An 18,195-nucleotide genomic window follows, 5' to 3' on the forward strand; every position below is an offset into this window, starting at 1 on the left:
TCACTGGTGGCTGAGCTAAAGGTTTCAGAATCAGATGCATGTTCCGACTCTGAGTCAGAACCCGATAAGGGGTATGAAAAAGGGAAGCAGATCATTGATGCGGATCCCAACGCCACTGTTGCTACCGCAAAGATCCAGAAAAATGAACCCGAAGATCCAGAGGAGGAGGAGCGTCTCTTCCACTCCCAGATGTGGGTAAAGGGCTCCCCGATACAGTTCATTGTTGATAGCGGGAGTCAAAAGAACCTCATTTCGGCAGAGGTCGTGAAGCGGTTGGGCTTACCGACCACAGCACATCCACAACCATACACCATTGGGTGGCTTCACCAAGGACGAGATCTTCGCGTGAGCCAGCAGTGTCGCCTTCCATACAACATCAAGCCCTTCACGGATGAGGTATTGTGTGACATTGCTCCTCTTGAAGTTTGTGATGTATTACTAGGACAACCATACTTGTGGAAGCGACATGCTGTGTATGAATCAAGGCCCCGTGCTGTTATTATTACATTGGGAAATAAGTTGTTCAGGATACCAGAGGTAGCACCACCTACCGCCATCTCTTTGATTACTGCAAAACAATGCAGTAAGATCATTTCCAAAACCAGGAAATTTGTTTTCCTGATGATACGCCCTCAAGGAAAGAAGAAGACAGTGGTCGCGGCCTCCAAACGGGGTCCCTCCGCACGACAACTAAAGATGGACAAGGTTGTGGAGGAGTACGAGGACATCTTCACCTCCCCGGCAGGGGTTCCTCTACACTGTCAAGTCAAGCACTCCATCGATCTGACCCCAGGTGCGCCGCTACCCAATGGACCAATTTATCGGCGCTCCGTTCTGGAGAACGATGAAATCAAGAGGCAGATTCAGGAGCTCCTGCAGAAAGGTCACATCCGTCCGAGTTCATCGCCCTGTGGGAGCCCGATCGTGTTGGTACAGAAGAAGGATGGGACGTGGAGACTCTGTATTGACTATCGGGCGCTGAACAAGATCACTGTCCGTAATAGGTACCCGATCCCGCGGATTGATGACCTCCTAGACCAACTAAAGGGGGCGAAATATTTCAGCAAGATCGATCTGAAGTCAGGATATCACCAGGTACCAATCGAACACTCCGATGTGTGAAAGACTGCCTTCAAATGCAAGGAGGGCCTCTTCGAATGGTTGGTCATGCCTTTCGGATTGACGAATGCTCCTGCAACCTTTATGAGGCTAATGGATGACATCTTGCGGCCATTCACCAACTCCTTTGTAGTAGTATACTTGGATGACATTCTGATCTTCAGCCAGAGTTGGGAAGAGCACCTCCAGCACATCCGACAAGTTCTCCAAACACTGCGGCAACACAAACTATGTGCCAATTTGGAGAAATGCACTTTTGGCATGACCCAGGTTCAGTATCTGGGATACATCATTGATGAACAGGGAGTGCATGTCGATCCGACCAAGATCCAAGTCATTCGGGATTGGCCCTCTCCAACCACTCTAACAGAGCTCCGCAGCTTTCTAGGTCTTGCCAACTTCTACCGCAGGTTTGTGTTGGGGTTTTCTCATATTTCTTGGCCCTTGAGTCAAGTCACCAAGGGCGGGGCGAAAGCAAAATTCTTTTGGTCTGAATCTCAACAGAAGGCATTCAGGGAATTGAAGGATCGCCTCTGCACGGCACCAGTGCTCGCGTTACCAGATTTACAACAACCATTTGAGGTCGAGACAGATGCCTCTGACTATGCTATTGGGGCAGTCCTTACTCAACATGGACATCCAGTGGCATATCACAGTGAAACACTTTCAGACACAGTCCGGAAGTACCCCACTTATGATAAAGAGATGTATTCCATTGTACAGGCCTGCCGACAATGGAAACATTACATTTTGGGGAAGGAAACGGTCATCCACACAGACCACCCACCTCTGCAGTTCATACAGACCCAAGGAAAATTGCAGAATGATCGCCATCAGAAGTGGTCTACATACCTGCAACAGTTTCACTTGAATATCAAGTATAAAAAGGGCAGCACCAATAATGTTGCAGATTGCCTCAGTCGGCCACCGATCATGGCGCTAACCACCGTGCTCAACTCTTGTGGGCACGAGACTACTGATTGGCCACTTCACTACAAAAGCGACCCAGAATTCGGCCACACATACCAGACACTCTTGGAGGGTCGGCATGTTGCAGATTTTCACCTCCAGGACGCCCTATTATGCCACCTCGGTCACCTCTGTGTTCCTTCAAGCGAGCGTGCCAAGATGATTTGGGAAGCACACTACAGTCGGGCTACTGGGCATTTCGGGGTCGAGAAAACAGTGGCAGTACTGCAAAATTATTTCTATTGGCCGCCAAATCTTCGACAAGATGTTGGGAAGTACATCCGATCATGTACTGCCTGTGCCATTGCCAAACCGACCATTAAGAAGCACGGCCTCTATACCCCGTTGCCTACCCCTAGTCGACCTTGGGAATCCATTTCCATGGATTACATGTCAGGCCTTCCTTCCACTAAGCATGGAAATGACTGTGTTTTTGTGGTCGTCGACAGGTTCTCGAAGATGGCCATTATGATGACCTGCAAGAAGAATATCACAGCAGAAGCCACTGCTAAACTCTTCTTTGAACGAGTGTGGGTGCACTTTGGCATCCCACAATCTATCATCTCAGATCGGGACAGTCGGTTTCTCAGCACATTTTGGTCCAGTCTCTGGTCAATGCTGGACACCAAACTCACGAAGTCCACAGCCTTCCATCCTCAAACTGATGGCCAGACAGAGGTTGTCAACAGGATGATTGTGCACATTCTGCGCATGTATAACTCAAAGCATCCACGCACATGGGACGAGAGCCTCCCCTATGTTCAGCACAGCTACAACCGAGCTCTTCACAGCTCCACTGGCCATAGCCCTTTTCAGGTGGGTTTGGGATTCCAGCCACTATGCCCCATTGATGTGGCCATGCCCCTTGCAGCTACTCACATGAATTCAACTCATGTCCAGTCCGAAACAGATAAGGCCACCAGCTTCATTGAGCGAATCCAACATATTCGCCAGCAGGTCCATGACATTCTTGAGAAATCAAATGCCAAGTACAAGCAGCGACATGATCAACACCGGGTGCCACACAAGTTTCAGGTGGGCGACAAAGTCTGGTTGCATTTGCAAAAGGAACGCCTTACTGGAGCCTATCGGAAATTGAGACCACTCCGATATGGTCCTTACACCATTACTAAGGCTATGGGAGACAATGCATTTGAGCTCAGCATTCCCCCATTCCTTGGCCTGCACCCAGTGTTCAATGTGGACCGCCTTCGGCCATACTTTCCACCATTGCTAGACACATCCGACATTGCAGAACAGCTCAAACCCACAGAATTAAATCCAGATTGCATGGAACAAGCTGCAACTGATCAAATCATGGACACACAGATCAAGAACACTCGCCAACAGAATATCCAACTGTATCGAGTTGTCAAAGCAGGCCAACTCCTTCAGCAGGGCAAGTGGCTCACCAGGGAACAAGTTCAGCAGAAGTTTCCTCATCTCATGGAGGAGCTCAACGCAATGGGGACCATTGCTTCCTAAGGGGGGAGGAATGATCCAGGTGGATATTGGTGGCCACCTGCCAAGTCCACCTAGACCCCCACCATTGTCTTTCTCAGCATTTTTCAGTTTCCTTAATTGTAGCACAACTTACTATTTTTAGCAGTTTTTCGGGTCCTAAACTTCCGGAGCCGTTTTGAGGCCCTAAACGACGTTTTTTGGGGAATCCAAGGACCAATGTTGCCCGTTCCAACAATGATAGTGCTCGGATAGATCTTTCTAATGAGCTATTGTACGCGTCAAACGGAGATCATATGCCAAAGTTACGACCCCGGGAAGTTGATGTACCAATTTACCCCCAAATGGGGCCCACAGTTTGGCGTTTCATCTCCTAGGGTTAGGTTTTGGAATGTTAAGGGTTTTCCATTGTTTCTCAACAATAAATAGGCCTTCGAGCCTCATTGTAATACAGTTCAGAGGCATGTAGCCATCACATCTCTTCTCAGAGATAAGCTACCATCGCCCTAACTGGTTTATTTCCATTTCTGGTTGTAAGCATATTTTAGTATTTTTTTCCATTAATGAAATGAAGTATTATTTCCGCTGCATCTTTGTGTATATGGTTATCTCTGTAATTTGTTGTGTTCCTGTTTAAATCCGGATCACTCTCCCTGTGGAGGCGTATCGAAGTCCATCCAAGAAAGGTCTTCATTTTCAAATGTTGGTGCTTGACTCTCCACAACATTCTAATGATGGATCAAAGTTACCCAAAACTATGTTGCATGATTCAAAGGTTTTGTCAGCACTTGGTTACTCCTCAACCTAAGGTTGTACTAAACATAAACCATGTCGTCCAACCATTTTTGCTCCAAACAGTTCCTCTTCTTGGTGTGTATACACTCAAAGACAATCCAATTTCACTCACAACCCGAAGCACTACATGTTTGGCTCAATATCCAAATTGCAATTCTTTGCAAATCAAGGTATTGGCTACCAAATTGTTGCCACCAATAGGTTGCAAAAAGGGTTGAAGGCAAAGAAGTATTAGCGACCGACTTTGAGACTTGAACTTAACTATTGCAATGAATAATATAATTTGAAAACTTTACATTTCTTACCTGACGAATCCTTTGTTCTACTTCATTAAAATTCAAGAGCTTGTTATGTATCTCGTCTTGAATCCTAGGATTTGTGACCATGTGCCCAATGCATCTATACAATCCCTCTTTTACCTCCCCATCTGCCTCAAAATCTTTAGTGTAATGGTACCTTACAATAAAAACAAAAAACATTCATCAACTGATTTTGAATGTTTGAAAAAGCTTTTCTAATGAATAACAAAACTTATATAATCTTTGAAGATTGAAATTACATACATTGAATTTAAGTAGTATCCAACCGCATGTAAAGCTCTATGGAGTTTTTTGCTCCATCTTTCATTAATAACTCCCAATAGATGAAAATACTTCTACTTTTTATCCCCCTATGTTGACTTTATCAGTTGTTTGACCTGATCCATGACCTCATAAACAAAACCCATAGTAGGTTTATCACCATTCACCATCTGCAACACTCTCACAAGAAACTCACTAAATAACACTATCTCTTATGCTTTCATCACAAAAAAATTGTCGGACACTTGGAAAACCATTTGTTTCCCTTCAACATTTCTGCTCTACTAAAATGTATTCCATTCATCACAAGAAAACATCTTCCTCGAGTTGGCTTTTTGTTGAACGAGGGATTGCAACAAAAGCCAACTTGAGGAAAATGTTTTCAGCAAAAAGCCAACTCGAGGAAGATGTTTTCTTGTGATGAATGGAATGCATTACAATTGAGCAAAAACGTTGAAGGGAAATAGACAGTTGACCAAGTGTTTGACAAAAAAAGTTGGCTGAGAGCAAAAGAGATAGTGTTATTTAGTCAGCCTCTTGTAAGAGTGTTGCGTATAGTGGATCGTAATAAACCCGCCATGGGTATTGTTTATAAAGCCATGGATTAGGCCAAAGAAAAAATAAAGTCAGCATGTGCCAATAAAAGGCAACAATACATTCCTCTATGGAAAATCATTGATAAAAGATGGAACAAACAACTCCATAAACCTTTACACGAAAGTAGCTGCTACTTAAATCCAAGGTATTTAATTTTAATTTTCAAAGTTTCTAAGTTTTGTTAATCATTAGAAAATAATTGCCAAACATTCAAAATCAATTGATGAATATTTTTTACCTTTTTCACTTTGAAGATTTTGAGGTAAATGGGGAGGTAAAAGAGGGAAGTACAAATGCATTGAGCGCATGGTCCCAAATCCTAGGTTTGAAAATGTGATACAAAGAAAACTCTTGAATTTCAACGAGAATATCGGTACCTTTGGCTTCTCTATGGCTATAAGAAGCAACAACGGATCCACTGAGTAAGAAATGTCAAAGTTTTCAAATAATATTACTAATTACAATAATTGAGTCCAAGTTTCAAAGTCATTTGCTAATACTTATTTGCCTTCAACCCTTTTTCCAGTGTATTGGTGGCAACAATTGGTAGTCAGTGCCCTGATTTGCAATTTGGTTATTGAGCCAGACATGCAGTGCTTCAGGATTTGAGAAAAATTAGAGCATTTTTAAGCGTATACACACCAGGAAAAAGAACCGCTTGGAGAAAAAAAAGTTGAATGAAATGGTTTTTGTTCAATACAACTTTAAGTTGAGGTGTAACACATTGTTGAACAAAACCCATGAACCAAGTGTTATGTAAAAAATTAGTTTATTTTAGGTTTATTAATTAATTTAGGTTTAGTTAGGCAAAAGGGCACGATCATAAGATCATGCCCTTTCCCAAAGGGTGTCCATGGCGGTATTTAAGCCAGGAGCCCCATTGTAATCAGACATCATCTATCTATTCATCATATTTAATAAAGTATTTATTCATATAAATTCTGCGTATCTCAGAGTTGTTGTTTCATCTGGTATCAGAGCAAGTTCGATTGCTGGCTTCTTGCTGCATACGACCTCCGATTCTCCTCAACCCTACGTCTCTGCTCCTGACCACTGGCCACCTGCTCGTGATCACCACTGCATCAGCGTACCCTTCATCGTCCGCTATCCAATTACATCCGCAACACCTCCAACCCCCATCCATTGTTCTTTCCACCATTCTCCGCTGCATTAGCCACCAAATCCCTATCCTTCCACTCATCGTGTAGCTGCCACCGTCCGCTATACGACAACTGTTTGCTGCCCAGACTTACTGGCTGCGTGGAATAAATATCTGCGGTGATATCCGTTTTCGTTTCCTTTGAACGGTCAACGGAGGTGACCCCATCACCAAACGTGACCCCTGCGTGGAATAAATATCTGCGGTGATATCCGTTTTCGTTTTCCTTTGAACGGTCATCGGAGGTGACCCCATCACCAAACGTGACCCCTGCGTGGAATAAATATCTGCGGTGATATCCATTTTCGTTTTCCTTTGAACGGTCATCGGAGGTGACCCCATCAGCAAACGTGACGTATACACAACGAATAACAGTTATTAGTATATATATAACGTGAAACATTTGTTATAACTTTAATTTATATATATTATATATATAACATATATATATATGTATATAATTATATTTTATATATAAACATTTATATAACGTTAATTTATATATATATATATACATATATATATATATATATATATATATTTATATTTTATGTTATATATAATACAATACAGTTATAAAGTTTTATATATATATATAAAAGTTAATTTAATTCATTAAAATTATTTTAATTAATTAAAAAGTTATATATATATATATATATATATAAATAATTTAATTAATTAAAAGTTATATATATATATATATATATATATATATATATATTAATTTAATTAATTAAATTTATTTTAATTAATTAAAATTTATATATATAAAATTTAATTTAATTAATTAAATTTATTTTAATTAATTAAAATTTATATTAGCTAAAATAAAAAAAGGGGAAGGAAAAATATTTTAGCTGGCAAATATATACACGCCTCCGCAAACCCGCTCAATGTCGACAATGACAATGGCGGATTTTCAAAAAAGGCTGTTGGAGGCAGAGCAAAAGATAAATAACAACCACGACGAGGTCAGTAAAAGATTAAATGAAGTCGAGAGCAAGCTGGGGGAGCAAGCGGACAAAATCAAAAATCTTGAAGATACGACAAATCGAATAGAGATAAAGATGGAAAGTCAACATGTCCAAACAGAAGTAAACTTCAGAGAAGTCTTAACAATGCTGAAAAGTCTGTGTAAAAAGTCGAATTGTACACCCGAAGAGCTATTAAAAGAAGGTGAAGAGAATCAAGAACACGTCTCGTCGGATTCAACTAAGTCCACAGACCCTCATGACAAGGTAGAATCCCCAAAAAAATCAGCGACACCCCACCAAGAAGCAAGTAACACAGTCTTTACAAACAAGCAACTCTGGGATAACTTTACCAATCAACACCCTTTTTTCGCTCAACCAGTGGCAACATACCAGCGAAGGGCAAAAGTCGAGATGCCTAAATTCGATGGAAACGAAAAAAACAATGTTGCATGGATAAATAAAGCAGAAGAATACTTTGAGATATATGACATCACTGACGATGACGAAAAGCTCAGACATGCATCCATGAAAATGGAGGGAGAAGCATATAACTGGTATATGTGGTGGAAAAAGACAACACATGTCATTAGCTGGAGGAAATTTAAAGATGCATTCTTCAAAAGATTCCAAGGTGTAAAGGAAGAAGAGTTCTTTTCAAAACTCATCAAACTACGACAAAAAGGAAGTGTCGATGAATACACTCAAGAATGGGAGACCTTAGTAACACGAGTACCTGGGTTATCAAAATCTCGTCTAATTCAGTCATACATCTCGGGACTCAAAACCCATTTACAAGCAGAACTTGAGATGCATGATATTACATCTATAGAAGAAGCAAGACGAAAAGCAAAAACAGCCGAACCAATATTTTGGTCAACAGTGGAAAAAGCTTATGCAAGACGAAGGATACCCCAGTATGTGGACTCAAATAATACAAGATATGTTCCACCACACCGTCGTGAAGATGAAAAATCTAATGTGGAAATGCAAAGGATAAAAGAGGGTAAATGTAAACACTGTGGTGAGAAGTGGGACCCCAAACATAGATGTGCTAAAGGAAAAGAACCAAAGAATCTATATAATTGTGAAGCAACCAATGATTCAAACAGTGAAGATTATGACGTAGAAGACACAGAAGACACTCCAGAATTTTCACCAGAACTGAATGATGGAGCGCATGGTCCCAAATCCTAGGTTTGAAAATGTGATACAAAGAAAACTCTTGAATTTCAACGAGAATATCGGTACCTTTGGCTTCTCTATGGCTATAAGAAGCAACAACGGATCCACTGAGTAAGAAATGTCAAAGTTTTCAAATAATATTACTAATTACAATAATTGAGTCCAAGTTTCAAAGTCATTTGCTAATACTTATTTGCCTTCAACCCTTTTTCCAGTGTATTGGTGGCAACAATTGGTAGTCAGTGCCCTGATTTGCAATTTGGTTATTGAGCCAGACATGCAGTGCTTCAGGATTTGAGAAAAATTAGAGCATTTTTAAGCGTATACACACCAGGAAAAAGAACCGCTTGGAGAAAAAAAAGTTGAATGAAATGGTTTTTGTTCAATACAACTTTAAGTTGAGGTGTAACACATTGTTGAACAAAACCCATGAACCAAGTGTTATGTAAAAAATTAGTTTATTTTAGGTTTATTAATTAATTTAGGTTTAGTTAGGCAAAAGGGCACGATCATAAGATCATGCCCTTTCCCAAAGGGTGTCCATGGCGGTATTTAAGCCAGGAGCCCCATTGTAATCAGACATCATCTATCTATTCATCATATTTAATAAAGTATTTATTCATATAAATTCTGCGTATCTCAGAGTTGTTGTTTCATCTGGTATCAGAGCAAGTTCGATTGCTGGCTTCTTGTTGCATACGACCTCCGATTCTCCTCAGCCCTACGTCTCTGCTCCTGACCACTGGCCACCTGCTCGTGATCACCACTGCATCAGCGTACCCTTCAAAAATCGTCCGCTATCCAATTACATCCGCAACACCTCCAACCCCCATCCATTGTTCTTTCCACCATTCTCCGCTGCATAAGCCACCAAATCCCTATCCTTCCACTCATCGTGTAGCTGCCACCGTCCGCTATACGACAACTGTTTGCTGCCCAGACTTACCGGCTGCGTGGAATAAATATCTGCGGTGATATCCGTTTTCGTTTCCTTTGAACGGTCAACGGAGGTGACCCCATCACCAAACGTGACCCCTGCGTGGAATAAATATCTGCGGTGATATCCGTTTTCGTTTTCCTTTGAACGGTCATCGGAGGTGACCCCATCACCAAACGTGACCCCTGCGTGGAATAAATATCTGCGGTGATATCCGTTTTCGTTTTCCTTTGAACGGTCATCGGAGGTGACCCCATCAGCAAACGTGACGTATACACAACGAATAACAGTTATTAGTATATATATAACGTGAAACATTTGTTATAACTTTAATTTATATATATTATATATATAACATATATATATATGTATATAATTATATTTTATATATAAACATTTATATAACGTTAATTTATATATATATATACATATATATATATATATATATATATATTTATATTTTATGTTATATATAATACAATACAGTTATAAAGTTTTATATATATATAAAAAAGTTAATTTAATTCATTAAAATTATTTTAATTAATTAAAAAGTTATATATATATATATATATAAATAATTTAATTAATTAAAAGTTATATATATATATATATATATATATATATATATTAATTTAATTAATTAAATTTATTTTAATTAATTAAAATTTATATATATAAAATTTAATTTAATTAATTAAATTTATTTTAATTAATTAAAATTTATATTAGCTAAAATAAAAAAAGGGGAAGGAAAAATATTTTAGCTGGCAAATATATACACGCCTCCGCAAACCCGCTCGATGTCGACAATGACAATGGCGGATTTTCAAAAAAGGCTGTTGGAGGCAGAGCAAAAGATAAATAACAACCACGACGAGGTCAGTAAAAGATTAAATGAAGTCGAGAGCAAGCTGGGGGAGCAAGCGGACAAAATCAAAAATCTTAAAGATACGACAAATCGAATAGAGATAAAGATGGAAAGTCAACATGTCCAAACAGAAGTAAACTTCAGAGAAGTCTTAACAATGCTGAAAAGTCTGTGTAAAAAGTCGAATTGTACACCCGAAGAGCTATTAAAAGAAGGTGAAGAGAATCAAGAACACGTCTCGTCGGATTCAACTAAGTCCACAGACCCTCATGACAAGGTAGAATCCCCAAAAAAATCAGCGACACCCCACCAAGAAGCAAGTAACACAGTCTTTACAAACAAGCAACTCTGGGATAACTTTACCAATCAACACCCTTTTTTCGCTCAACCAGTGGCAACATACCAGCGAAGGGCAAAAGTCGAGATGCCTAAATTCGATGGAAACGAAAAAAACAATGTTGCATGGATAAATAAAGCAAAAGAATACTTCGAGATATATGACATCACTGACGATGACGAAAAGCTCAGACATGCATCCATGAAAATGGAGGGAGAAGCATATAACTGGTATATGTGGTGGAAAAAGACAACACATGTCATTAGCTGGAGGAAATTTAAAGATGCATTCTTCAAAAGATTCCAAGGTGTAAAGGAAGAAGAGTTCTTTTCAAAACTCATCAAACTACGACAAAAAGGAAGTGTCGATGAATACACTCAAGAATGGGAGACCTTAGTAACACGAGTACCTGGGTTATCAGAATCTCGTCTAATTCAGTCATACATCTCGGGACTCAAAACCCATTTACAAGCAGAACTTGAGATGCATGATATTACATCTATAGAAGAAGCAAGACGAAAAGCAAAAACAGCCAAACCAATATTTTGGTCAACAGTGGAAAAAGCTTATGCAAGACGAAGGATACCCCAGTATGTGGACTCAAATAATACAAGATATGTTCCACCACACCGTCGTGAAGATGAAAAATCTAATGTGGAAATGCAAAGGATAAAAGAGGGTAAATGTAAACACTGTGGTGAGAAGTGGGACCCCAAACATAGATGTGCTAAAGGAAAAGAACCAAAGAATCTATATAATTGTGAAGCAACCAATGATTCAAACAGTGAAGATTATGACGTAGAAGACACAGAAGACACTCCAAAATTTTCACCAGAACTGGATGATGGAAGTATTCCACAAGTATCATTATCAGCTATGACAGGTATATCACAACCTCAGACTTTAAAGTTAAAAGGACACATAAAGAAGAACAACGTAGTGGTTCTCGTCGACTCTGGAAGCACACACAATTTTCTAGATGCAACCATGGCAAAAAGACTCAATATATTTTCATTTCCCTTACCAAACATGAAAGTGATGATAGCTAACGGTAAGAAGATTGAAAAGGTGGGAAAATGCCATAAGGTTAAATTGCAGATTCAAGACTTCAGTTTAGAGTCTCCGTTTTTCACAGTACCATTAGGAGGAGTAGATGTAGTCTTAGGTATCCAATGGTTACGAACTTTAGGTACTTATGCCGCCAACCATCAAGTACAATTTATAAAATTCAAATGGGGAGGTCAGAAGTACAAACTACATGGATTCCAAGCACCAGAAAATCATGATGTATCATCATCTCAGATGATGAAGCTGAGTCGAAAAAGAGCACCTACTTATGCAGTACAATGTCATCAATTAGAAATGTTATCTGCAAATATGACCAGAGAAGAATCACCAGAGATACAAGATCTGATTCGGAAGCATGAAAAAGTATTTCAAGACCTACCTATGAAGATGCCGCCTAATAGGGAAATTGAGCATACAATAGAAGTCAAGGCAAGACCAGACCCTGTTAACATCAAGCCATACCGATATCCACATCACCAAAAAACGAAACTTGAGAGATTAATCCAAGACCTTTTAAAATGTGCGACCTTGATCATCTTAGAATATCTGATCAAGTGGAAGGACTTACCCGAAGAAGACGCTTTCTGGGAGAATGAATCATTCTTCAACAACATCCGTCGTTACTTATGCTTTGAGGACAAAGCATTCTTTCGAGAGGAAGGCAATGTTATGTAAAAAATTAGTTTATTTTAGGTTTATTAATTAATTTAGGTTTAGTTAGGCGAAAGGGCACGATCATAAGATCATGCCCTTTCCCAAAGGGTGTCCATGGCGGTATTTAAGCCAGGAGCCCCATTGTAATCAGACATCATCTATCTATTCATCATATTTAATAAAGTATTTATTCATATAAATTCTGTGTATCTCAGAGTTGTTCTTTCACCAAGCAACATAGTTTTGGGTGACTTTGATCCATAATCAGAATGGGTTGTGGAGAATCAAGCACCACCATTTAACAATGAAGGCCTTTCTTGGATGAATTTGGACCCACCTCCACAGAGAGAGATATCACAACCTTCGGGGCCAGGGAAATCAAGCCAAATCCCTACTGTAAGAGGCTACTCATTTTGAGGTTAAGGATGAGGAGGATGATTCTAACAATTTTGATGATAGTCATTAGTGCTAGTAGATATAGTACTGTAGTACTATGCTTATTTTTGGACTATAGAGGCCATTTAAAGCTTGTTTCTTGATCTACTTCGAATGAGAAACATATTGCACTAAGTAATATTTTGGTTATATGCACTCCTATCTGCCATATAAAAGAGAGCTTTTGCATATTTGTGTATAAATGGTTTGGATTCATATATATGCACATGAATATATGTGTTTCTCCTTAAAATTTGAATATTTTATGTATGTTTTTGTCGACTAGTTTTTTGGTCCAATTTTTTTTCGGTTTTGGACCCGTTCTTCATTCGAGCTGTCGACTAATTTGGTTCTGATAACATTGAGTGTAGATGCTCTAACACCACCTTCCAATGACACATGCCCTCAAAATGGCTTGCCATCCACTCTCATAGGTTTGACATTTCGATCACATCAAGTAGAAAAATGTGCATGGAAAATTCAAATACCAACAACAAAAACTGGGAGCATCATTTGCCTTGTTTGAGAATAGATGGTTGTATTCCAAGGTTCGAGCCACAAGCAACACTACAACAGTTATAACTACTAAGTTACTCGACTCATTCACCCTTCACCCTTGCAGAGCATGACACTGCATAATGACCTCAAGAATACCTGCGTACGAAGTTGCAGCAGATATATCACTTTTTCTAGACACTTGTGTTGAGATATTAAATGAAGCAACAACAAGCTACGTAAGTTCTACCATTTCATTGGCAAAGATGCCCATCTCCAAATGAAGAATTAGTACATACCCAATAGCACTGGAGAGGGTGAACCTTTAATGTAGATAGGGATAGGATCCTTGCTTCCATTAACATTGCATTAAATCCTGGACACAAGCACTGACTTAAGCTAGACAAAGTGTGACTCTTGAAGCAACACCTTATCATTGACTCTAAAAAGACTACCTAATGCAGCTGTCTATTTTCGTAGTTGCCACTAGGGAGATGATATCCTCTTGCTTTCAATCAGTAGTCCCCATTGCCTTAAATTAGCACATGGGAGTAATTTCTTCGTGTTAAGGATCTATGTGTTTCTATTTCTCACGTTTTGTATTTTCCCAAAAATTTCAACCTTAAGAACCCTTAATATGGTTTGTTTTCTTTACCTTGCCAACTAATAAAGCATGTCATAGCTTAATGGTTTCATAATAAAGCGCGCACATCTCTTTTTGTAGTAAGCTTTCAGACAAATCACATCAGCAACGATTGATGGTCGACGTTTCAAACCTACTAATGACGTTCATCTTCAGTACCAAGGTGAAAAAACTGATCTATCAATAGGATTAAATAGCAGAGATATGCATCAAGTTCTAGATCTAGCCGTTAGGATAATAATAATATTTTAACAATAACGGCTAGTTTTTAGTCAAGAAAATTAACTAATTTAGTCAATGTGAGAGAAATTATAAAATAAGTAGAATTAATTATTAATTTATTAATTAATTATTATTAATAAAATTTAATCCAAAAATACTATTAACGACTATATAACAATTTTGTCAATAGATAAGAAATGATTAAATAAGTAAAAATAAAAATAAAATAAAATAGATAATAATAATAATAATAATAATAAAAATAATAATAATAATAAAATAAATAATAAATATAAATATAAATATATATATATATATATATATATATATATATATATTATGGAGTTTTGAAGGGATGAATATGTTTTTGCAAGTGAATGTCAGGGATTTTATTGGCAAAGCATTTGTCACCCAATTTAGAGCAATAGCATCCCCTCTCTACATTGTACTTTGATCCCAAAGGTACTCTTCAAAGCATCCATTCATGGGCATAACCTCAATTCATTTACATTATGCCATATTTAGGGAGCAAAGAATCCATTTCTTTAGGATTGGATACAAATGCATCATACAATCATCTGTAAAATCTCTATCTAGGACTTACAAGTGCAAGAAATAAACAAGTACATCTTAGGTGTATCTTCGTCGGTGCCTTATGCTGAATGGTCTATTATTTCCATGCAATCAAGTGTTGTAGATCTAAATCTCGTCAGTGTGAACAAGTTATATATGATATAAGTTTTAGTGATGAACGGTCATTGGATTGCTATTAATTCAGCACAACTCTTTATACACATTTGAAAAATTATCTAAATTTGCCAGAAATGAGAAGAATTGAGGAATACAAAAGGGTTTTAGGGCTGACAATAATTACTGGGATTTCAAGGGTTTCGGTGGGACTTAATAAGGTTTAGCTTAATTGTTGTATGTACAAACATTAGAAAAACTAGTCTAGTTGTGCAAGAAAGAAGACCTGCACAATCATTTAGAGTCGAACAAAACAAATCCAAAGTGGGACTAAACAGGGATTTTACCTTATTAGGTATTCACAAATGCCAGGATTTGAAGGCTTTCTTTTGATGTGTGCTTGCTCGAACGCAAAATGTATGCAAATCTGCAAAGAATGAAGAAGCTTGAAAGAAGATAGAAATTATATTGAAGTGGGTTCTAACAGAATGGGAAGCCTGGTTTGAAGGTCAATAAGCATGTTTGTAAATAGCAACTGATTGTATAATGCATCTCCTTATCCTCCCTAGTGCCGATATTAATCACTGACAAAGAAAAACCCCTATAAGATGGCCAAATGTATATCCCGGTCCATCGCAAATTTCTGCCCCATCCCACTCACCTTTCAGCAACCCGTGATTGATGACGGCAACCTGCAACCACCCGAATGATCAGCGATGAATGACGACCGAAACAAGAAGGGCACAACAGCCATGGCTGTGAAGTTGAGCGAGGTTGTGTGTTGACACTAAAAACTTTGCGATGAGAGAATTCGATAGAAGAAGGGATACCTAAAGTGAAATTGGCATGAACTTCTGTCGCAAACTACTAGATGTTACATCAAACAAATAATGTTGTTTCGAGAGACTCTCGAAATATATTTGCTTTGGTGGGGCCGAGTAGCAATGACTGTAGAGGATGGTAGATGGCAAATGGTAGTCAGAGGATGCTTGAAAATTTGGGGACGTGTCATGTGTGTCACTTGAATATCGACATAAATCTTTAAATTAAAGGCAGAGGATGCTGGAAGAGTAGGAGGAGGAGCATGGGAAGCAGACGCGGTAGTGGTAGAGATAACTCAATGAACTCAAGGTGCAAGTTAGGGCACAGGATGAATTAACCAAGGAAAGCGAAGGGGACGACCAAGAACATGAAGCAGCAGCAGCAGTAGGAAGAAGACTATAGTAGTATCACTAGTAATTGTCCCAAAAGGTACAAAGAGAGGCCGATAGAATTGTTGAATTTCTCTAGAAGAGATGTAGGCTCAAGCCTAACGGATGAGCAATCTTAGCTTGCTAAAGGCCTTCTAATTGTTTTTTATTATGGTAAAATTATATTGATCATTCATTGGTTTTACTCTCAAAAGCTTGAAGGAATTTGAAGAGCAGATATATAATTACTTTGTGGGATTTGATCCCAAAATCATTGATTTGTAGATACATACTCAATGAAATGTTAATTGGTTGAAACCCTGCAGAAATGTTTGATATAGGCAAATAAGTCGAAAAGGTTGAAATGCTTAATTGGTTTGTGGAAAACCTTATTTTCTTGGACTGGATCATTGTGCAATTACTTTTCTTTAGATGTTTTGTTTATATCTACATTACACAGAACACATTGAATGTCTTATTTCATTTTAGAGTAAGTTAATTACCCAAAATCAAGAAATCTCTATAGGTGGCCAAGCATCTACAAAGCTTGTTAGTGACCAAAGCAATAACCACCATGACATCCCTACCATTTGACAATGCTTCTCTACCCAACCCCATTCAATACTTAGGGAGGGAGAAGCAAGTCAATTACACAAACAAAACAAATTGCCTTTGGAAAGAATTATGCACATGCATAGAGCAAAATCCAAAAACTCTACAAGAAGAAAAAAAGTTGTCCACACAAATTTGTTAAATGGATCCACTTTGTCCACTCGTTCAAAGTGAAAACAATGAAGAGCCGTTTATATGTAAAGACAAAGAAACTGAAATGTATTTCAATAACGAAGAAATAAATCTCACACGTTTCTTGTCTCATGTAATGAAAAATGGCTTTATGTAAAGAAATAAACATTAAAAATTAAGAAATTTTGATGAAAAAATACACCATAAAAACAGTGAAACAGAAACAAAACAAAAAATGCATATATATCTAGAAATTTAGATAATAATAAAAAAGGCAAATACATGTGAAATTTATCCCAGAAAGGAGGAGGAATTGTGTTTTGTACCCACTACACATATTTTGTATCCATTATTACATCGCACGAAGTGACTTTTCAAGAAAAAAATAGATCTCATATGCAAAAAGATTTAACATTTTATTCAAGGATGTTCCTTTTTATACCAATAAATTAGTAATTCAGAAGATGTTCCTTTTTATACAAACAAATTAATAATTTTTTGGAATTTTGTTTTTCTTCTCTGATTGCGACGGTTAACTGGTCATCGTAATGGAAATGACAAAGATACATTAGGGTATACTTTGATGATATTATTGTAATAATAAAAATAATAAACCATCACAATTCCAGAAATCACAAATTGAATTTTATTTAAATTTTCTGGGAAACTCGAAAATAGAAAATGATAGAATTTCAAGAATTACATTACCTTCGCTTTGAAGTAAGTAATGCCCTCTTAATTTCTATTTCATCCCTTGCAAATGCCTTGGTTATTTGGTGGAGAACTAATAATTAGATTCTCTACCATGCATTAGAATGATATCGCATACCTTCAAAATCTCATTGTTGATTAAAACTCTCGTCCTTGAATTTAAGTAATTTACTTTTATGTTTCAGAACATTTTTGTTTATGAATTTGATTTCAATTACAACATTAAAAAGAAACTTCTTTTCCTGAAATCAAGGATAAGCTTGCAGGATTAAATCTCTATAATCACTCTGCACACTCGGGGAGGGCAGTCTATAGAAAATAATTTTGAGTAGATGGTAAGGGCTTAACCCCACGAGTTCGG

The 18,195-nt window shown here is 38.0% G+C and overlaps 1 long non-coding RNA gene across 1 annotated transcript in view; it reads right to left on the reverse strand.

The window, feature by feature from the left end:
- LOC149258617 (uncharacterized) overlaps positions 1-18,195 on the reverse strand; it is a 57,672-nt gene that overhangs the window by 37,902 nt on the left and 1,575 nt on the right. The gene's annotated exons all lie outside the window — the stretch shown is intronic.

The sequence above is a fragment of the Pinus tabuliformis genome, chromosome 6 (genome assembly GCF_031772625.1).
Source record: "Pinus tabuliformis cultivar Carrire ecotype Pingquan chromosome 6, CPIR1, whole genome shotgun sequence".
Taxonomy (NCBI): domain Eukaryota; kingdom Viridiplantae; phylum Streptophyta; class Pinopsida; order Pinales; family Pinaceae; genus Pinus; species Pinus tabuliformis.